The following is a 22,825-nucleotide window of genomic DNA, read 5'->3' on the forward strand; positions in this document are numbered from 1 at the left end:
GAAAGAAAGGCGAGAGATGGAAACAGGGACAAAAGGAAAGAAAGAAAGAAAGGAACATAGAAGGAATAGATGGGAAATATGTGAAGAAACGGAAAGACTGGCCAGACACTGGTTTAGGTTTAGTTAGGTCAGCAGAGTAGATTTTGTGGCTTCTGTGTGTAATTGAGTTTAATCTGAACCAACCTCTGCAAAGTAATTCTGTTCAAAATAAGAGCAGTGAAAGGTAAATGTTATGCACCCCTCCAATTTACTACCAGCGGAATAAACATCATCAAACTAACTACTGGCACCACTTGTGCTAGCTGGCTTTTTCCTTCTTTAGATGCAGTACATATTCTCTTAATGTTGTTTTTGGCATCCCCCTGAGTGACCGGGGTCACATCCACAATTAAAGTCCTAGTTTGTCTTAAAATACAAAAAACCTGGAAACCCCCTGAAACTAGGCCAACATTCAGCAGACGTGGTACCACAAAAATAGCGACTGAAGGTGAAGAGCCTGAAAGTGAAACAAGATTAATTTTACAGGCGATGAACCGCGGAATATATGGTTTGATGCATAGTGTGAGGTTTACTTTATTAATTTTTTTTTTTTATAACGTATTTTATTGATTTTGGTGTAAAAAAAAACGTGCAATACAACAAGAAATCAAACGGTGGTTCAAACAAAGGAGGGGACGGTGCAAGGGGGACAGGGGAGGGGGAGGGAGCAAACAAATCAACAACAGTCTTCATGTTACAGCGAACTTACAGTGGATGGATGGGTTAGGGCCTGCGACCCAGAGTTTCAGGAAGCAGGAGGGGTCGCATACAAGGGCTGTCCTTCCAGTGCTGGCATCAGGGGATAGTGTCAGTGTGATGCTACGTGATTTCAGGGGGGTTTGTAGTCGGCGCTGAAGCGTATGTCTCTGAGGAGGGCCTTCCATGATTCCAGAGTGCCGCATTCGGTTTCGCCGCTTGACGTGATTCCTTCTTGCCAGGCCCTGGTTTCAGCTGCTGTCCATCTCTCGAGTTCTTTGAGCCATCGTTCATGCCTGGGGCCCGACGGCGTCTTCCAGGCCATTGCAATTGTTCTCTTAGCCAGGATGCATGAGATGTCCATTAGTCTGACAGCGTGCTTGGACTTGCTAGGTCTGGGGTAAATCCCCAGGAGGCACTCGCCGGGGGTCCATTTGTACCTCGTCATTCCGGCGTCCATGCAAGTCTGTTTGGCTTTGGACCATAGTGTCATCGCCTTAGTGCAAGTCCAGAACATGTGGATCATGTCCGCTTTATCATTCCCACACCATGGGCATGCAGGGGAGGATGTCTTATATAAGGAGGCGACCCTATGTGGGGTCATGTATGTCCTATACAGGACGTTCAGTTGAATCTGGCCGAATCTGGTATTCCTGGACACTTTTTTGGGAAATATTAGCGCTCTCTCCCATTCTTTATCCGTGATCGGGGTCCCAAAGTCCGCTTCCCATTTCGCCCTCAGATCTTCGCCTTTAGGGTTAGGTTTGTCACATAGTCTGCTGTAGAGCCTGGAGACTGGTCTCCAGCCATCCGAGAGGTCATGCATTTCTTGAAGTAGAGGGTCAGGGGAGGGTTCCTCCGGCCAGCCGGTCCATTGTTTCCTGGCAGTCTGTTTAAGGCGGTGGTACCAGAGGAACTGGCCCGGGGGTATTCCTTCGGCGGCCTTAAGAGATTCAAAGTCCCTGAATTCCCCTTCCTCGTACATGTCGCCCCATGTGTATATGCCGGCTTCTTCCCACCTCCTTGCCGTGGAGAGGTCTGCGTCCGTTCGGCAGGTGTCTGCTAAAATGGGGTTATCCGGAGAATATGGGTGTCGTACTCGCCTGATGTAGCAGGACCTGGCCCATATCTTCCTCCCCAGGTCAATCACTTGTGAGGTGACCAGGGATTGCCGTGTAGGGTGCCACAGGGTTTCCTTGGGGATCACATTGTTCGAGGATTGCCTCAGTAGTTCCGTCTCAGCCGAAGGTTCGTCCGAGAGACATTTTCGTTATGTGACACAGCTGGGCGGCCAGATAGTATAACTGGAGATCCGGTAGCTTTATTCCACCCTCCTTATGTGGCAGGGAGAGAACAGATAGCGACAATTTGTGGCTGTGGGGGCCCCAAAGGAAGTCCCTGATGATAGCCTCCAGCTTCTTGAAGAAGGGCGGTCGAACGTAATGGGAAATGTTCACGAAGAAATATAGGAATCGGGGGAGTACGATCATCTTGACTATCGCTGCCCTGCCCACCATGGCCAATGGGAGCTTGGACCAGAATTTTATAGATCGTCGAAGACTCATGATGGCGACCTCAGAGTTGTGTTCGTGCGTGAGTAGCGGGTTATGGCTTACGTTGATCCCCAGATAACGGAACTTGACCAGTTGCCAACCTATTCCTATCACTGGAAGATTGCTTTCTGGAATGTTGCGTAGGCCCGCCAGGGGGAAGGCGGAGGACTTGCTTCTGCTGAATCGCATCCCCGAGTACTTCGCGTAATTATCTAGTACCTCCAGTGCTGTTGGTGCGTTAACTTCGGGAGTGCTTAGGTAAAGGAGGACGTTGTCTGCGTATAGAGATATTATGTGGTGTACAGTGCCCACCTTGATACCAGCGTCGAAAAGCTGCTGCCTGATGTACAATGCAATCGGCTCCAGGCCCAGTATGTACAGCATGGGCGATAGCGGACACCCCTGTCTCGTTCCCCTTTGCATTTCCCAGGCTGCTGATACCGTTCTTCCCGTTTTCACTCTCGCCATTGGGGAATTATAGAGGACCTCGATCCACCTAATGAAGCCCCCTCCGAAGCCAAATCTTCTCAGGACCTCCCTGATCCATTCCCACTATATGGAGTCGAAGGCCTTGTTAGCATCAAGCGACAACACCGCCAGGTCCTCGTCCCTCTCGTGTGTTTCAGCCATAACATGCTGCAACCTCCTGAGGTTAGCAGTGGTGTTGCGCCCAGGTACAAATCCGTTCTGGTCTTCATGGACAATGGATCCCACCACTCTGGCCAGCTTGCGGGCTAATATGGATGTGAGGATCTTGGCATCGTAGTTTAGCATGGCCAGAGGGCAGTAGGACTCACAGTCGGTGGGCGGTTTGTGCGGCTTGAGCATAGGGACGATTATGGTTTCTTTCATGGTGTTGGGGAGAATCCCATTCGTGTATGCCTCCTGGTAGACCTCGTGGAGGACTGGGGTGAGGATGGACTCATACGTCTTGTAAATCTCAGGTGGGAGGCCTTCGCTGCCAGGGGCTTTGTTGTTAGAGAGGGACCTGATCGCCCCTTGTACGTCCTCAAGAGTGATCTCCATCTCCAGTTCCTCTCTCTGCTCGAGTGAGATGCGGGGAAGTTCTATCTCCTCAAGTGTGTCTATAATGTCTTCAGTAGGAATTTGCATCTTGTGAGCATACAGTTCGGTGTAGAATTTGGCAAAGCTTCATTGATCGCCAGCTGGGTCGTGTGGGATGTCCCATCGGCGTCCCGTATCTCCACTGGGAGGTGTTTGGGGTGTTCCCGCTTGCAGAGCCAGGCCAGTAATCTCCCTGGTTTATCCGATTCTTTGTGGGATCGGGTGGTATGCGTGGTGAAATCAAATTTCTCCAGTCTTTCCCATGCTTGTTGACATTCTGCGCGAGCTTCCTTCAATTTATTCTCGGCTTCTGTGGAGTTGTCGTGAGCAGACTCTAGTCGGGAGATCTCAGCTTCTCGTGCTTCGAGCGTTCTCTGCAATTGTCTGCGAGTACCACCGGCTCTCGATATAATTTCACCTCTGGTCACCACCTTCATAGCTTCCCATAATGTGCCCCAGGAGGATACCGACCCCATGTTGATTTCCAGGTAATCTTCCAATTTTTCGGCAAGATCTTCCCTGAACTCGAGATCTTCAAGTGCTGCAGTCGGCATCCGCCACATGGGGATCGGGGGTCTGGGGCCCCTCAACTGCCATAGCATGGTCAGTGGGGAGTGGTCGGAGATCGTTCGCCCCAGGTACTCTGTAGCTGCAGCATGTGGGGCGAGCTCCTTGTTGATGAACAGGTAGTCAATTCTTGTATGGACTCCGTGTGGGGCTGAGTAGTGGGAGTAAATCCTGTCAGCCGGATGGTGTTCCCTCCAGATGTCCACTAGATTGAGCTGCTCCAGAGTTTCCCTCAGGGCACAGGATGCAAGGTTGCTCGGGTGTGGGGGGGGCAGCGATCTGTCTGCGCTTGCGTCAGCAACACAATTGAAGTCCCCTCCCCATATGAAGGTGCGGTCCCGGTGCCGAATCAGCTTTGTAATCATTGTGGCGAGGTACGCCGGTATTCCGTGGTGTGGGAAGTAGGAGTTGACCAAGCAGACTGGGGTCTGTTCCATTGTACCCCAAATCACTACGTATCTCCCTTCTTTATCTTGTTCACTCCCCTCCATCTGGAAGGGCACATCCGGGCTTATCCATATTAGCACCCCTCTAGCGTATTTGGAGTAGGGGGACCCTCTCACAGTCCCAGCCCATCGGTCTGCAATCTTGGACATGGCCTCCGTCGTGAGGTGAGTCTCTTGAAGGAGTGCAATCGAAACTTTCTTCCTTTTGAGATAGGATTGTATACGATTGCGTCTGAGGTATGAGCCCATACCCCTCACATTCCATGTCATCACAGTGAACTGTGCCGCCATCGGGTCTGAGTTTCGGATTTAATGCGGGACTCGGTCTCCGGAGTCCGGCTCTGCTTTAGTCCTCCGTAGGTGGGCTGCGGGGGGAATATCACTGAATTCCGGTCGTCGGGGTCACGTCCTGGACCCATCTCGGTCTTTGTTGGCGAAGGAAGCATGAAGACTGTACAACTAATAAAACTAATAACAAAACTCAAACTGGTGCGCCCAGCGATTACAACTTTGTCGCGGTGCTCAGGCGCTCTCGAGCCGTCGGAGCCCATCCGGGAGTCGGGCGCGAGCTGGGTCAGGCGGGTGCCTAGACCGGGTGAATTCTACGCTGGGGGTGGGGCGAGGGCCTGGCGGCAGAGCCGAGCGAGGCCGTTTCCGAGAGAAAAACTGAGGTCTGGGGTGCGATCCAGGGGGAGGGCGCCTCTGGAGGGATCTGTGGGCCCTCTCGACTGAGAATCCCTGGGTCAGTCTGCCCGCCCCTATTTCTTGCAGCAGAAGGGTTTCGACGAAGGATGTGGTATTTGCCCCCTCGTTCCCCTCCGGGACACCCAGGATCCTGATGTTGCTCCGTCTGGCCCGACCTTCGGCCTCCTCCGCCCTTTCCTCCAGGAAAGCAACTTTCCTCTTCAGGAGGGCAACCTCTGACTTCATGGCCGTGGTGGCCGTGGACGTTTCCTCCGTCGACTGTTCGACGGTCGCAACCCTCTCTGCTAAGTTGCGAGCGTCTTGGCGGATCAGTTGAATATCAACTTTGAATTCGTCGATCTTAGAGTCTATATGCGTTTTTAGTGAGGCTATGGCATCAAGTATCTGCGAGTGGTTATCGACGGCCACCCCTTCGCTCGTCCGGGCGACTTCAGAAGAGCCGGCCCTGGCTAGAGTGGGGGTCTTCACCTTGGCGGAAACAAAGGAGTCCATGGTGGCGGCTCTGGTCTTATTCTTGGCGGCCATCTTGAGGTGATGGTTGCGGATGTCCTAGGCCTCAAAGGATAGTTCGCTTGCGGGGTTGTTGGTGAGGCCCTCTTCTTAGCCGAATTTCGGGCCGTGAGCTGTGTTTTGTCCCCGTGTCTGGTTGTGCGGCCCACAGAGGCGAGTTTCAGAAGAGTAAGGGTGGGCGGGAGGCCCCTCTCACGGGTGAAGCGGGATCTCGCGCACCTTATCTTGTGGGGCTGGATCGGTAGAGTGACCCGAGCCAGGCCAGTCCTCTGTCAGACGGGCGGCACCCGGTGGAGTCGTTTTCCTTTCTCGTGCTCCGCCTCACCCCACCAGGCCTGGAAGTCCGTTGGGGGAGGGATGCCCCTCGTAGGCTCCGCTATGCAATGCGAGGCGCCATCTTGGATCCGATCAGAGCGGGAGGGGGGAGAGCCGTTTTAGGGCCGCAGCTGCGTCTTGGGGGTCCAATTCGGCGGGCCCAATGGTTATTCAGATGCAGAACCGCTTCCCCCAACCGCACATCCCTCTGCAAGGGCTGGGGCCGCACGTGAGCCGGAGAGAAAGGATCAGGAAACGGCGTCTCGGCCGGAGCTCGGCAGATCAGCTACTGCTCGCCATCGGCGCCAAGCCACGCCCTTACTTTATAATGTTATTGTTAAGCCCTGGTTTTAATGGAAATGTGAGTCTCTCAATAGCGCTGATGGACAACAGCAACACCTCTTCACTGCCTCGCCAAGCACGTATGTGTTCACATCGTACTCCTGTTTTATTATAACAACATGCCTTCACTCATTGTTCTGGTTTATTTATTCACACTTTCAGCGTTGCCGCCTTTTGCGGTCAAATAACAGGTAAAATGGGAAAGGACACAACAAGTTGCAATAAAACAATAACAGGACAAATACCAAGGCAGACTGGAATCTGGCGCCATTGGAGAGACACTTTGCGTGATAGCGTGTGGGCGTGGGAGACACTGAAGCACTAACATGGAAAGAGGAGTGGAAAGGGAAGGAGCCATGGGAAGCGAGGGAAGGAGCCATGGGAAGTGGGGGATGGAAGAAGATGGGAGGAAGGAAAGAAGGGAGACAGCGCAGCTGCAGACCTGACTGCTAAGTATCCTGCTTTGGCTTCACAAATGGCACCCTTTTGACCAGCTGACTTCTTCTTCAAATTAACTGCTCCCCCTCCAGCCTTTACTGGCACAGGCTCGCATTCACCAGAACAGCTTTACTTTACTTTACAACATTTATACAGCCCAGCCTTGGACCCTTGGGAGTTAGGGCACAACATGACACCGACAGACATAAAGACAAAGAAGCATCCTGGAGATGAGCAATGTGGTAACATGAATCCGCAAAAGAGCTATGAGAACAGCAATGTTATCCATTTTTTCTTGAAACTAATAAGCAGTACTTGATCCCGCAGGTCTGGGGGAGAGCCTTCCAAGCAATGGGGGCTGCCAAGGAGAAGGCACCTTTTTCCATCTTCTTGGACTTGCTTCTGGGAATGGTCATTAAGTTCTGAAGGCTAGACCTAAGGGGGCGGCTGTTAGATTTATTAGAGATCAGATCTTGAAGGTACTTCGGCATTAAGCCTAGTCTACATTTCAGGGTTATTGTTAATAATTGTTATAGCTCATCTGTCTTCCAACCCTCATTCTATGCCGTGGCGCCAAATCCTTGCCGTTGAGTCCAAGATGGACACCGGCCTGACTGAGACGGGCAGCTTCTTTTCATGTTGGGCTTTTCTGTTACATCGACCAGCTAATCACCACTTTTCGTCTCGCAATGCCCATGCCTCCACCAGATATCGGTCTACTCTTATGATAGTTGCTTATTTTGGTGCCCCTCTAGACATGAAGCCCTGGGCCTGGCGTGCCTTAATCCTGACTTTCTGGTGGAAGTCCACGTGGTCCTCTTGCTTTTGGGAATAAAGGCACGGTACTGTGGAACTGGGTGCATTGGTGCCTTGTGATGGTACCAGGGCATTAATAGCCGGGCAGCTTGGATGGAGCTACCTTGCTCAGAATCCTATTGCAGGGTAGTAAGGCATTCTGGGACATGCCAAACATTGCTTTTGGCGAAGAAGATATTGCTGCTCTACTGTCCTCTGCTGGTCCTCTTAGGTCACTATATATTTTGTTACTGCAGAGAGTTGTGGGTCTATGGGGTGGATTTAGAATCGATTTGCACCTGTTCCAAATGTGCTGCATTGGGTGAGATGCAGGATTTCCCTTAAACCCAAGGACTCAAATTATTTTTCTAAATTCCGCAGAAAGCAGTTTTTAATCAGGTCTCTGTGCTTCTTTTCCAGTATGCTTTGATTGTCTAGTTTGTAATGCTGAAAACCTTTCAGATTGACTGAAATGGATTAGAAATAGATCAGCCTTGGAAGCTTTTGTTGGTGTGGGCATTGATAATCCTACCCACTTTTTCCAAAATGAGCCTCCTAATATGGAATTCTTGAAGTAAAAGCTCCTCGACACGAGATGTCATCTCCCGGGAAATCACTTTCGATGCGTGATCTATTTCGGGTGTATATGTGCATTGTACTGATACTGGCTGGAAAAATGAAGGATTCCCGTTCCAATTCCTGCTCTGGTTTCAACTTCAATCCAAATTAAGATTTCAGCTGAGGGTGTGTGGCATAGTTCTTACTTTCATGTAGACCTTCAACATAATGATTGGCTTCACTCCAAAAAGGAGTAGTTTTCTCAATGCTCTTTATACCCCAGGACCCCAAAACCACTAGCCTATATTTCACTGGGTTTCTCATCAACATATTTGCAGTGCATTTGGTTTCTATGGCTTTAGGTTGGGCTTTCTGGGTATGTGACAATAGTATTAAATTGTTTGTGTACAATAAAAGGGAGACATATTTCTTCTACCATGTACATGGCTTTGGAGGCTTCAAACACCACTATCTATACATGTCATTGGTTGCACTCCTGCTTTACTCCATGTTTTTTTCCGGAATTCAGCACTTTGTGACAGTTGCTGGCATTGACTAGTTTCTTCCACAGGGCCACGGTCCAGCAGGCCCAATGCATGTGAGGAATCTAGAAACTAAGCTAATTGTGTCATTTGCCCAATTCCGGAGGATTTGTGCCCTGGCTTGATCAGGTCAAACACCTGGTCTACAGTAGCAGACCACTTTTGGAACCCACCAGCACTGGATTCAGGATATAGTTGATTTTGGTAAATATATTCATCCTTCGCAATGGGCTTTTGTGAGCCACTTGGAGTTTGGGTGAACCACACGGCCTTGCTTTGAAATCAGGGTGATCAGGCTGTCTTCAAAAGAGCCCTGAAAATTAGCTTCTTTTGCAAGGACCATGAAGACCATAGCGAGGAGGCACGCCCACTGTTGGGTAAATTGCTTGATGCCATGCAAGGGATCATACAGGGCTTATTGAACTACATAGCTTTGTAAATCTTCTCCGTGCTGAGCACCCTCTCTAGTCCTGTGTTAATAGGCAGGGGCGCATATTTATCTATGCGTTCCTATGTTTAATTAAAGGTCACTTGGTCCTCTTAGTTTCTTCCGAGCTCTGAATTTTCTAAGAGCCTTCTGGGTGTGGTAGCCTGAATAAACACAAAATGTGGTTTCCTTCTGTAATAATTGCATTCAGGTTTCTTTGACGGTTCCTGAACCTCTGCTGACCATATCCCAAAAAAACAGGTGCTGTGGTAAGTCTGAAGAAGAAATATTCTGGAAGATAACATGTTTCTGTGTGCCAGCTCACCCCCCTGATTGCCTCTCGCTGGATATTCATGGATGAGCACAGAGACCCGGGGCACTCCTGGCCTCCCGATACTGCTCGCTGTCCCCTCCTCGTGTTCCCAGTTTGGCCTCAGGTCTTCCACTGTCCAATCTTTGGGTGTCAGAATCTCTTTTACCACTTTCCACTCATGTGTCCCCATTCAAAACCCTCCATTATTCTCTACATCAACAATTTGAAGATCGTGTTCTTAAGTTGTACAAAGTTAACGACTGCCTTTCCCTGGTGAAGCTCCTTTGTGTGGATCTTGTTCTCTCCCCAAAAGCACTTCTTCTTTTCATCATTCAGGGTCCATTGTTCTTCTTTACTCTTCTCCCTCTTGAGATTTAAGTTGCCTTTGCCTGTTAGCAGTGTCTTTTGAGTCTGTGTGGTCTTTGAGCTCTTCAAGCAGCTCGTTTTGATTTGGTAATTTAGTAACCCTTCTCCTCGATTATTCCTTTCCTTCCTGTTAGAGGAATTGAAAATAAATGGAGCAGATGGTCATCCGTGGAAAGTCGCATTTCCTTTACGTTTTGTAGCACTTCAGTTCATTATGTGGCTTGAATTGCTAATGGCAAGCTCCCGACCCTCCCGCTGGGCGATCTCTGTGGTTATGGGGTTAGCCCCTTTTATGTACGTTATTGATCGTGGCTGCATGTATAGCCCACCCTTACACATAAACAACAATACAAAATGGGATATGAGTTTGAAAAGGCACCTGCGAGCTAACCTATGCGGTAAACAGGAGGGACATTACAGAAGCAAAAACTAAATTCTAGGGTAACAATTAGCCATGACAGAGTGTGGAAACATTGAAGTGCACTGTACTGCAGCATATACTGATAGTAGGATTATACATATTGGGCCTCATTGCGGGTTTGGCGGTAGCTATGCCACTATTGCCTCCAAAACCGGGTCCGGGTTCCCTGAATGGGGAATTACCTGGCCATTCCGAGTTTGGAGGGCCCGGTAAATCCTCCCTCAGGGAACCATAGGGCTCAATGGGAATGGGAGAGGGAGCTAACAAGGGGCCGATTATGACCGGCCCGTTGTTAGCTCCTTGGTCCCCTCGCGGGACCCGGTAACGACGCCTGGTTTTATATAAGTGCATTGTTCGATTGCGTGGCGTATACCAGATACTGAAGTGGTAAGAGTATGGATTTCACCCCTGCAGGGGCGGCCATGATCAGTAACAGTGTGCAAGCCCGAGCAAAGATAGATGGCTGTGGGCTGTTACCGGCAATGGCCTCCCCCACTGCAGGAGTGAAAGCCATTAACATCCTGGGGTTTAAACCGGGGTGCTCATGTTGTTTTCATCCCTCTGGAGATTTGCGCCACTTGCGCAGCCAATCTCCCAAGGGAAAATACATTTAAAAAAAGATGTCTGCATCGTAGGGAAAAGGGACTCAAAACTTTTTCCATTTCTATGGTGGCTGGGATACGGGACGTGCGCTGTGACCGGAGCACAAAGCTCCAGTCCCGGAGGGAAGTGGGGAGGTAGGGAGGAGGTGGGGAGGGGTTTGGGGGTATTTGGGGCAGATGATGAGGCAACAGGGAGAGTCTCCCTGTTGCCTCCCCACATTAAAAACAACAACAAAAAATGACGCCACCCGGGAATGTGTATTCTCACTTGATGTTCCAACCACCTGATTCTCTAAACTGTCTTCCCCGGGTGCGAATGGGACATATGCCAGAGACAGGGACTAGAAGGCATAACAATATTCTTTAACATTGACAGCCTAAGGCTATTATATACACATTTCCAAATTGCAAAGAGTGGCGCTGAAGGGAGAATGCAGGAGAGGTGGGTCGGGTGGTTAGCTTGGATAGGAAGGTGGAACGTTTTGGGGGGCTCCTTCTATCACTAGCAGGTGGAGTTTAGACTCGTTTTGAAAAGTTCCACAGAAGAAAGGACTTTGATGGCCCGGGGGCAAGCATTCCAGTGGATTGAAGCAAAGAAGGAAAAAGAGAAAAAGCAGGAAGAGGCACAAGGAGGAGGAGGAGGCTGATAGGTTGTGAAGATATGAGGAGCAGAGAGTTGCAGAGGGAGAGTACAGTTAGGTGCAGACATCGAGGTAGTGACGGGCAAGGTCATGGATGGATTTGTAGATGAGTAGCAGAAATGTAAAGAGAGAGTTATTTCGCCAGGTGAGGCTTCAGTAAGGTGACAGTAGATAAAAGTGGAGGAGGATATGGGTTGCTTTAAAAGGAAGTGTGTTGCAAAGTTGTGGACTTTTTGAAGGAAGAAAAGGAGTAGAGGCATTTACCAAGAATTAGGCTTGTGCAGTAGTCCAGATTTCTGAGCGCAAGCAGCGAGATACGCTTTTTTGTTGATTGGTGTGTAGCGTCGAGATACATATTTTGGTTGACTGGAGTGTAGGGTGTGGGTGGATTTTCTGATGTTGAGGATGTTACATTTGGATGCAGTGGCAGCAGCCGTTATGACCTGCAAGAGTTTCAAGGCACTGTCAATGAGAACTCCTAGGTTGTGAGCCATGGGTGAGGTGGTGAAGATGTCACACGGAAAGAGATGGGAGAGGAGGGAGTGGGTTTGGCTTTCGAAACAGGTGGAGAGAGGACTTCCGCCCTTCAGGAATTGAGCATGAGGCAGTGTAGGGCTATCTGGTGGTCGATGGCAGTTAGGCATTAGTTATGCATTCATAGATTGCAGGGGTGAAGGAGGGGAAGAAGAATATCTGAGTATCATCAGCAAATTGGGGAAAGCTAAAGCCAAAGGCCAAAGGAGGCAATCAGTTTGCTGAGGGATACAGTGAATTCAGTGAAGAGAAGTTGTCCAAGGACTGATCCTTGCTGGGGGTGTTGTCAGGTAGGAGATGATGTAGTTCCATGAGATGAAATAGGAGCGATCTCAGGGCGATCTCAGAGATAGGCGGACACCCAGTTGAGTACAATGTCCTTTAAACCAAGGGGGGATAGAGTTTGAGGGAGGGGTGATATACAGTGTGAAAGCTAGCTGTACATTCTAGATGGAGGGGAATGAAGGAGAGGTTGTGGAGTGTATGGATCAGAATCCAGATTGAAAAATGTCAACAAGTGATTGTATCTTAATATTATGGACTTTGCAGTTGAAGACAACGCTCTTCAGGATTTTGGAGTTGTAGGGAAGGAGCGAGAAAGGTCTGTAGGAAGGTGGGCTTTTGGGGTCAGCACTTGCTTTCTTTGTGAGAGGTATGCCAGTGACTGCTTTCACTAAAATAAGCCATTTCAGCTAACACGCCACACATGCCACAATGCTACCCAGTTGCCATCCCTGGAAGTTGACTCCGATTCAATGCATTGGGGGTATGACAATTAGCCCAAAAGCATGCTTTTTGCTCCAGAAATGTGTCTTTCTCTTATAGTGCAGTGCTATTTTATACTTAGCATAATCCACCCAAGACAGCAGCTCTCAAGGATGCAGTCAATCATACCTGTTTTTACCCTCATTAGGGGTCATCTGGCATACATGTAATTGGAGCATTTGAGATATGTTCAGCAAACACCATCAAAGGCTGTTTTGAAACACACTGGGAAGATAACAGTTGAGGGTGAGGTTGAATAAGGCGAAGAGGGGAGCGCAAGTGACAGGTGCAAGTACCTTAATGATTTGTGCTGCAAAGGGGTCAATTGGAGCGCAGGACGGGGGAAGTCGGCAGGTGCCATGAATACATTTAATATTTTATATTTATTTAGCAGCACAATATTTTTTAAAACATAACTTTATTTCAACCAGTATTTTTTGCTGAATAATAGAAAAAATATAAAACGTAACAATAACTCTATACACAAATCCAAATCAGTGCTTCACACTGGCCCCATAAATCATCACAAATTAGGGTGATGCTATACAGTGGTAGAGATGAATGATGATATTGCACAACCTCCCAGCAAGGCTGAATTAAATAAAAATGTAAGTGGATATTCAAGTTTTGCAGTGAACTCTAGTAGCATTAACGTAAAATGGTGCGAAACCTTCTTGGAGACAAGAGCAATCTGCCCTGTCAGGCAGAGATGTAACATATTGTTTTAAACAGTGTTTTATTAACATTTTGCATATCAACAAAACAGAACCCCAACAAAGGGGTAACATTCCCCCATCCCCCCCGACTTCTTCCATACATTATACAAGTGTTTGCATTGCACACAAAGCTGGCATTGTCACGGCTAGCGACACAGGTTTCATAACACCCATTCAATTACTAGCATTTGTAAGTCCGACAAAGGCCATACAAGATCCTCACTCGAGAGTAGACGCAGACTGTTGCATCCCCGAACAAGATGCGAGGGCTTCGCCAGATGTAGTGTACTGGAGAGACCCCCCGGCCGGCGCATAGAGTCGGGGTTTGCTCCGCAGTACTTTAAGACGAGATAGCTGTACCTTGAGATGGATGGGGCGCAGGTTTTCTTACTCCAGCACCAATCAATAAGGACAACTCAATGGTTTGGCAAAGGGGAGTCCATTTAATGACAAGTACAAAAAACGGGGAAACATGCAAATCAACAGTGATGTGATAGCCCATCTCACTTCAACTCCCAAGAACTTCATACAAACAGTAACATTTATACCCAAAACTCGTCATCATTGACGTGTAACACTCAAAGGTTAACATGCAATTCCATTGGTTAGGAAAAGGTAACTTTAATATAGGTGCTATAGCTGTATATGGTAACGGAGTGAGGGGATTGGATAAACACTATCAGGTGGGTGTCTAAGCCCATCCTTCTAACATTACTCTTGTAGACGTCACTAAAAGTACGACGTCCCATTTTTACTACTATCTATAGGACCCTAGATTATTTGGTCCATTGTGATTGGGTTGGCTTCAACCCCATGCATAAATCTCCAGTTTAATTAGCAGCACGCAGAATGGTCAACTAGGTGCAGGATGCCCCAAGATTCACCCGGCCTCCCTTCCATCAACCATTACTTCAGTGGCTATGTGTCAATTAGTTGGCTATGGTTGGCCTCGAAACTGTATGTTCTTGTTAGCAAAAGTTATGATGTCTCTGTCTGGGCGACAGCCAGGCGTAGGTGTGAAACTGTGCCTCTTCTCGCTCGGCTGGTCACGTGCTAGAACACTGTGAATCTGCCTTCTATTTGTGCATTTAATTCTTGTTCGGCTTGCCACCTGCCTGGGCCTCCTTATCTCGGCCTTCCTAAAATGGGCTGTTCTGTCTTAAGTTTCGATTCCGCGAAGCTACTGTTCACTCCTTCTCTTGGTCTGACCTTGGCTCTTCCTGGCTCACATTGCCTCTGCTGAGTTTCGATTCAGCCATCTCTTCTCATTTTAGCTGCAATACGAATCCTGTCCTGTTTGACTTCTAGTAACCTGAGTTAATTCTGCTTTTGTGTAAAGGGAACTCGCACTTATATAATGTGCTTCGTTGAGGTAGATATGTATAAGTGGTGCTTGCCACGGTCTGTCTTCTACTAAGCATAGCAAGCCGCACTGTTTTCTTAGCTTCTTGCGGTTACAAGCATATGTACAGGCGTTAGCTGGTTGAATATCTTCATCCTGCTTACGGCTTAACTTTCTTTATATGTCAACATCGTCTCTCCTTCTAAGTTCACGATATCCTTATTCATGGTGTTTCGTCTCTGTGTGTCATCTTTTGGTTGTTGTTTCTTTCATATGTGAGTTTGTCCGGGCCCTCATGACGTCACCATTAGTCTTCAATTAAAGCCTTTTACGTTTCTTCCGGGACAGTGTTTAAGCAATCTTCATTTCGTGTCATTTGCTGGTAGGGTTTTCTCAATGGATACCTTACTGTCCATGGTTGTCTGGTTATTGGTGCTTCAATAGGTATTATTCTTCTGATAGCCGCACTGCGGTTCTCTGCTGGTTTATCTGCTCATCATATGTCACATATTTCGGTGCAAATGTTCCTGGGACTTCAAAATGGGTGACTGGAGTGCTGGCCTCGCTCGGGACCTCCTCTACAGTAGCCACCTCCAGGGGTTCAGTTGTATGGTCAGTCTCCCTAGCCATATAAGACCTAAAGGATACCCAATAGTCCTTAGGTTGGCTATTAGGAGGGAGCGACAGCTTGTATTCTGTCTCCCTCCGCTCATAGCGACATAAGATTAAGCCAGTGTTGAAAAGTGGGTGCACCAGCCGCCCCCCAAGTACGCGCCGCCAAAGTTCTAGCCACAACCGAGGCCATGCTAACCAGACGTTTTTCACTGCGGGATTTCAGTTCAGCTAGGACCAGCAGCCAGGTCTCAGGGGCGAGTGGGATCGGATCATCAACCATACTCTCAATTGCAGCTGCAATCTCAGACCAGAAAGGGTGAATGCGGGGGCAGGACCACGCAACGTGATAGAAATCAGCTAGGGATTGCTTGCATCTCTTACAATTCAGAGACCTAAGCGGAAACAGTTTATGTAGGGCAAGAGGAGAATAATATGTCTGATGCATAAATTTGAAGTGGATCAAGCTGAAGCGATTGTTAATGGAAACAGTTTTAGTCTGGGCATGAATAGCATTCCACTGGGTATCTGAAAGTGAGCTTGCTACGTAGTCCTCCCATTTAACCTTATACTGGGATGAGGGTGTGGGCCCAAGAGACTGAGCCAGCCCATACAGGGTCGAGACCAGCTTTTTGGGGGACGTCATTGTAGTAACATAATCCAACAAGGGGGATACTTGGGGTGTGTTCAGAAAATCAGGCCACCTGGCTCTAATACTTCCCGAAGTCGAAAGTACAAAAGCAGGGTAGCAGCGGACCATGTGCCCCTGCCCTTAAGGACTTCCCATGATATAAAGGTGCCACCCGGAGCCAGATCACCTATAGTGTGGATCTGCAAGTTAGTGAAGTGCTGGATAAAAATAAGCTTGTGCGTGAGGGGGATGCCACGGATGTTGTATATGGCCATGGAAGGGCAGTACCACGCACCCTGCCCGGCCCACGTCGCCAAGCAGTACCAGGCCCTAAGGGTTATCTCTAGGGGTTGCACCTCTGCCCTCATGTGATGCTCGCAGTTAGCCCATAGTAGACCTCTGAGGTCGTCGGGCCGGGTAATGGCCTTCTCAAGACGTGAATGAGGGAGATTGGTCGTTGGGTGACATATTGAATCTGGGTCACTAGGTAGTACAAAAAGAGATCTGGTACATCCAACCCACCCCGTGAATACAGGCAGCACGTTGTGCGTATAGAGATACAGGGTTATTTCCCAGCCCAAATCAATGTAATCATCATCGCCTTCACGCGATTCCAAAAGGCCAAGTGGGGCCACACCGGGACATTTTTGAAAATATATAATAATTTTGGTAGGATAATCATCTTGGATAAAGAAATGTGGGCAGATTGTGAAATAGGGAGGGACACCCATGTGTCTACTCTATGTTCCAGGTATTGTAGGATCGCTACATAGTTCTCCTTGTACAGCTTGGACAGGGAAGTGGACACCTGTACTCCCAGGTAGCGTATACCCTGCGGGCACCAGGCAAATGTGTCATCGATGTCTTGTTGCATTACCCCCTCGGTGAGCGGGAGCACCTCCGATTTGGACCAATTTATGCAAAGGCCAGAGAGAAGGCCAAATTGGGTGATCTCTTCCACCACTGGATTAAGGTTGATCTGCAGGTGTTTTACATATACCAACATATCGTCGGCGTAGAGAGAGACGATGGATGCATGTGAACAGATAGTTACCGCGCGGTGGGAATGGAATTCGCGCAAGGCGCAGGCCACCGGCTCAATGTCAAGGGCAAAGAGAAGCGGGGAAAAGGGACACCCCTGCCTAGTGCCGCGAGTGAGGAAGATAGGTGCAGATTGGATACCATTAGTGTAAAGCAGGACATGCGGGGCAGTGTAGAGGAGCCGGACCCAATATAGAAACAAGGTGCCCGACCTGAACGCCGGAGAACTTCAAACAAAAAAGGCCACTCGACAGAGTCGAATGCCTTCTCCGCATCCAACGTTGCGACAGCTATGGGGACCTCCGGGTTCACGTTGTGCATCAGGGTGAACAGCCTCCGCAAATTGTTTTGAGTGGAGCAGCCTGGTATGAATCCTGCCTGGTCCGGGAGGACCAAGGCGGGCATATGAGGAAGAAGCCGGTTGGTGAGAAGCTTCACCAAAATCTTGTTGTCCGTGTTTATCAATGAAAAGGGCAGATAGGACGGACATTTCTTAGGATCTTTATTAGGCTTAAGCAGTACTGTTACCAAAGCTGTCCTGGTGGATTCCGGGAGGACCCCCGAGGAGGCCGCCTCCTCAAACATACTGCATAGATGAGGAGTAAGTAGAGACGGAAAGGCCTTGTATAGCTCAGCCGTGATCCCATCCGTTCCCGGGGCCTTACCATTCGGAAGAGAGTTGATTAATTTAAGGATTTCCGCCTCTTTGGGTGGATCATTAAGAAGCAAACCGACCTCCGGGTCCAACCAACCCAGGGCGATCTTGTCAATATATTGGGCAATATCATTGTGAGCCGCTGTGCTCTGAGTCAAATAAAGCTTCTCATAGTACTGGCGAAATGCTTTGTTTATACCCTCAGAATCCTTGGTGAGACCCCCCTCAGTCTCAGCAGTCTCTATCTCAATTATAGAGTCCAGGTGACGGTTCTGTCTGATGGCCCACGCAAGGGTTCTACTCGGACGATCCTCCTCCCCATATCTAGCATCCGCAATAGGGTCACCCGTAAATCTCTCCTCGCTATCCAACAGCAAGCGAAAGGCACATTTCAGGGCCTCCAAGGCAGCCTGGGGTTCGGGGGAGTCCCTCCGGGCCTGGCGGAGCTCCAAGTTTTTTATGTCTTTCTCTTTGGATGCGATGGCTCTACGTATACTTTTCAGAACACCTCCCTTCTGTGACATGCACCAGCCCCGAATATACACCTTGACCGTCTCCCAGATGGTCTCAGGACTTCAGACGGAGTCCTGATTTAGTTGAAAGAATTCCAATATGGCCAGACGCATATCTTCATGGAAATCTAAATCCTCAAGCGCCCAAGCTCGAAATCTCCACCTAAGTTGCTTGGAGCGGGAGGAAGGACCTGTGAATTGTACTAGGACCGGGGAGTGGTCCGACAGAGTGCGCGGAAGAATCACCGCCCTACTGGACACGCGCGCTAAGTCAGGGGACATGTGAACATAGTCAATCCTGGAAGAGCTGCCGTGCACCCCGTAGTAAAAGGAAAACTCCTGACTGTCAGGATGATGAAGCCGCCATATATCGACCATCGAGCAGTCTAGTGCAATGGACTGCCATTTTTGGGCCGCACGAGTAAGGGATGTCTGGGCTGATGAGGATCTGTCCAGTGAAAGAGCTAAATTAAAGTCTCCCGCCAAAACCACCTCATATTCATGAAAAGACTGCAGGTGGTGAGAGCATGACTGGAAGAACTCTGGGGAATAATAGTTAGGAACATAAAGATTTACGAATAAGACGGACCAGCCCGCTATTTCCCCAGCCACCAGGATAAATCGACCCTCGACATCAGTCACCTGCCTGTGCAGTTTAAATTCCGAAGAATGATGAATATATATAGCGACCCCGCAGGAGTGGGTAGTGTAAGAGGACCCAACCAGTCAGAGCAGGGAGTTTGTGGTCCCACCCTAGATGAGTTTCTTGTATGCAGAGGACGTTAACATGGTGATTCCTCACATAGTTAGAAATAAGGCGTGTTTTCTTCCCATTGGTGAAACCCTGAATGTTCCATGTAAATAGAATTATAGTCCTATCCGTAGAGGTTGACGATCCCTGGAGGGGCATCACGTCCTGCGAGAACTATATTCAGTACCCAAGCAATAATCCACCAGTATATTGCTAGGTGTGTGACATTCGAGATATCGTGCAAGCATAAGGTATACAAAGGGCATCATGGCCCCGGAAGAAGGATTAACAACAGACTAATAACTACCAGTAGCAAGGTACTATAGCAACCCCAACCCGCTCCCCACCCACGCCAAAAACTCCAACCTACCGGCTGATACATCCCACCCCCCACCCACTCAACTTCAACCGTGAAACTTTAACTCGTTTAGTTGCCGCTGGGCATGGGGGGGTGCCGGCGGCTGTCGTGCCTCCCAGTGGTAAGAGGCTCAATTACCACATTTAACACATAACTTCCTCTTTCTTTCCCTTCCCCTTTCTTTTTTTAATTGTTTTTTTTTCCTTTTTTCCCCCCTTTTTCTTTTTTTTCTTTTTTCTTTCTCTCTTCCTTTTTTCCCCCCTTCCTCCTTCTTTATTTCTTTCTATTTTCCTTTTTTAAGATTCCAGCCAACGATGAACAGAGCCCAAGGATAAGACATTAGGGTACCGGGCCTGAGCCACAAACCTAAAGGGGACCCTGGACCCCAGGGCATGCTAAGGGGGATGGCGGGGGAAGCCCCGGGTCAGGGACCTCGGTGGCAAATCTCTCTGCAGATTCAGGAGACGTGAAAAACAAGGTTTTCCCCGCATGCACCACCCTGAGTTTAGCGGGATACATCATCGAGTAGCGAACATCTTTTTTCTTCAGGATATTTTTCGTGTTTGAAAAGGTTTCCTTAGATCCTGAACCTGCTGGCTAAAGTCCGGGAACAGTCTTATTGTTGCCGATCCCCAACGTAGGGGGCCTTTATCCCTTGCAGTACAGAGCAGGATGTCATGGTCCTGGTAGTTAAATATGCGAGCGATTATGGCTTTCTCGGGGTCCCCAGGTAGAGGTCTAATCGCGAGTGAGCAATGGGCACGCTCGACCGTGACCATGTCCGTGACATGAGGATTGTCCAGGACCTCCCTGAGGAGTTTTTCAACAAAGAATTCCATATTGTTAATGGGAGTAGATTCAGCCACCCCGGTAATCCTAATATTGTTTCTTCTCGACCTCCCTTTCGAGGTCATCGTTCTTGGTGACCACCTATTTCACCGTCTGCTGTAGGGACACCACCTCCTGTTGAAGTTCTGCAATTTTGTTCTCCCCTTCCCCAATGCTTAGGACATTCTGCCACACAGTTTTCCAATCTGGACCATGGACATGTCCACTTTGCACGTTAATGCATCAATTTTGGCACCAAGATTATCTGTGCTATTTTTCAACGCTAGCAAGGTATAGTTGAGGGCAGAAATTTCTAATTGGGAGTGGCCGGATTCTTCCCCCTGCTGTGGTGGATCAGGTCTGGCATATTGCTGCATTTTTTCCTACTTTTTCTGGTTACCCATCGCCAGTGACCCTCCCTGGAAGGGTCAGTTGTGGAATCCGCTTGCTCGTGGGCTGTCCAGAGAAGGGAAGAATCAGTCGTATAGTTCTCAAAGTGGAGCAAGGAAATAGGCTAAGCTGATGGATTCAGGTACCACAGCAGGGAGATGGTGCTGGGAGGCGGAGGGCAAAAGTACTTGACAAAGAGCCGAGCCCGGGGTATGCTGCCTGCAGTGGGTGGACTGCCGGATCGTAGTAAAAAAAAAAAAAAACCCAGCCAGAGGAGGGGGGCGTAACACCCAGGAGAAACACGGAGGGCGTGGAGCAAAGAGTAGAAATGTATGAGTCTGTACACCCAGGACCGGGCTCCAAGTGGCGACCCAAAGGTAACGTGAGCCGGGGCCTCTGGAATGATTTAACTCCGTCCCCGCTCACCTGAGAACGGTCCGTTGTTGGTGCCCCAGGCGCAAATGACCAGCCAAGCCCTCTCCAACGTCCGAGGAACTGTCCTTCCCCGAGGGCCGTCACAGGAGAGCCACCTTCTCAGCCACCCAGGATTCCCTGCCGACAGCCCGGAGTCAAGTAGAAGCCGGGAGCGTAGAGTGCGAGCCCGCGCCCAGCACCGAGGGAGGCGCGTCCGCCACCAGCAGATGAACCACAGCAGAGGTGTCCCCGACAACACAAACAGACGGAGCTCCGATGAGGCTCGCAGATGGCCCGAGCGAGCACCGCCACCACCCTCAGCCGGCAGGTTATGGTGAGGGGAGCATCCCCACGCCCCCGGGCCAGTGGAGTGCAGTGTGCAGGATCCGGTGGGGGCCAATGTAAGGGACAGCCCCACCACTGACGGTGAGTGTCGCCAGTGTAATGGGCCCTGGGATGGAGGAAGGCTCCCGAGCCAGCAGACGAACCATGCGGGAGCGGGGGATGGGCACCCCACCGTACCAAGGCCAGTGCCGTACCCCCGATTCACAGGCTCCGGGGGGGTTCCGAAGGCCCAAACAGGAGACACTTGCCTCTGACATGTAATAACCTGTATCTTTAGGGCTGAATCACCGCTGGAACAGAGGGAAAGTTGCCATATAAAGGAGCCCCAGCTGGAGCACTTTCAGGCAGTGGCCTTTCCACGAGCCCCGCAACAGCACCCCCAGGGCAGAGATGTAATATTAAGGATTCGCCCAATTGGCTTTAGCACAGATACCCTAGGTGGTGTTTGCACTTAAAATGGAGTCAGCTTTCCACTGATGCTGACACAAGAATAACGACACCCAGCCCCACTGACACCACATGTAAGCTGTGCTACAAAGCAGGCACAACCCGGAAAAATAAATGGCTAACTGAACCAGTATGGGCAAATCTATCCCCTAATTACCACAATCACTTTGGTCCCCATTCGTGGAACTATTTGCACGGTTCAAAGTGATTTGCACTGCTGAAAAGTGATTTTGCACTGCCAACACAAACCCTGATTCATGGAAATGTGCACAGTGTTTTGTTGCAGCTTTTTTGAAACCCTGATCCCAGGTGAGTGGATCGACCACTGCGACCCCTATTGAGGCCTTAGTTTTGTAAATTATGACCCCTTCGCCGCCTGTGCAGCACCTCCAGACCCCTCTCTGCAGCATCCACATCCCAGTAGCTTGCTCCCACCTCCCTGGCCCTCACCCACACCTGATTGGCTCTCCCTCCCCCTCGTCCACAACCTAGTGTGCCGCTCTGCCCTGAGGCCCCTCTTTTGAAACCCTGACCCCAGGTGAGTGGATTGACCACTACAGCGATTTTAGGCCCTGCACCCTCCAGTCCCTGATTCCCCTCCCCATCCCTCGCTCTGTCCCCGCTTCCTTGTTCCCCACCTCCCGCCTCCCATTCCGCCCACCGTGCCCTGATTGGCCCTGAGGACCATGTTAGTCAAGCCATTACTGCCCATTCCAGGGCAGCCCTCTGCCCGGCAGCCCCATCGGTTAAGGACCCTGAGGCAAAGGGCAACTCCTGCAGAGGCGGCTCCAGAGAGTATGTGCAGGTATCCGCAGGAGAAGCAAGAAGCCAGTAGCCTGACGCCAACCAACACCAACCAAAAAGTAAGTGTGGCAAAGGTTGGGACTGAAGCAATTACTTCACGCCAGACAACCCTACCACTCATACCTACAAGCCCTACTGTTGTAATTCTTGCATTTAGACTGTACTCCCGAAAACATTGAGCATGCCTACATTGTTCCACTGTATTCAATCTCAGATTTAGATAGTCTACACAAATATCATTGAATGTACCCTAAGCGTAACTGTGGTATAGCTGAATTTTAGAAAGTGTGCCTAATATCTTCACTGTGCAAAGTTTGAACTTAGAAAGTGTGCCTAATA

Source organism: Ambystoma mexicanum, chromosome 1q (assembly GCF_040938575.1).
Source record: "Ambystoma mexicanum isolate Mex_15411 chromosome 1q, UKY_AmexF1_1, whole genome shotgun sequence".
In the NCBI taxonomy this organism is placed as follows: domain Eukaryota; kingdom Metazoa; phylum Chordata; class Amphibia; order Caudata; family Ambystomatidae; genus Ambystoma; species Ambystoma mexicanum.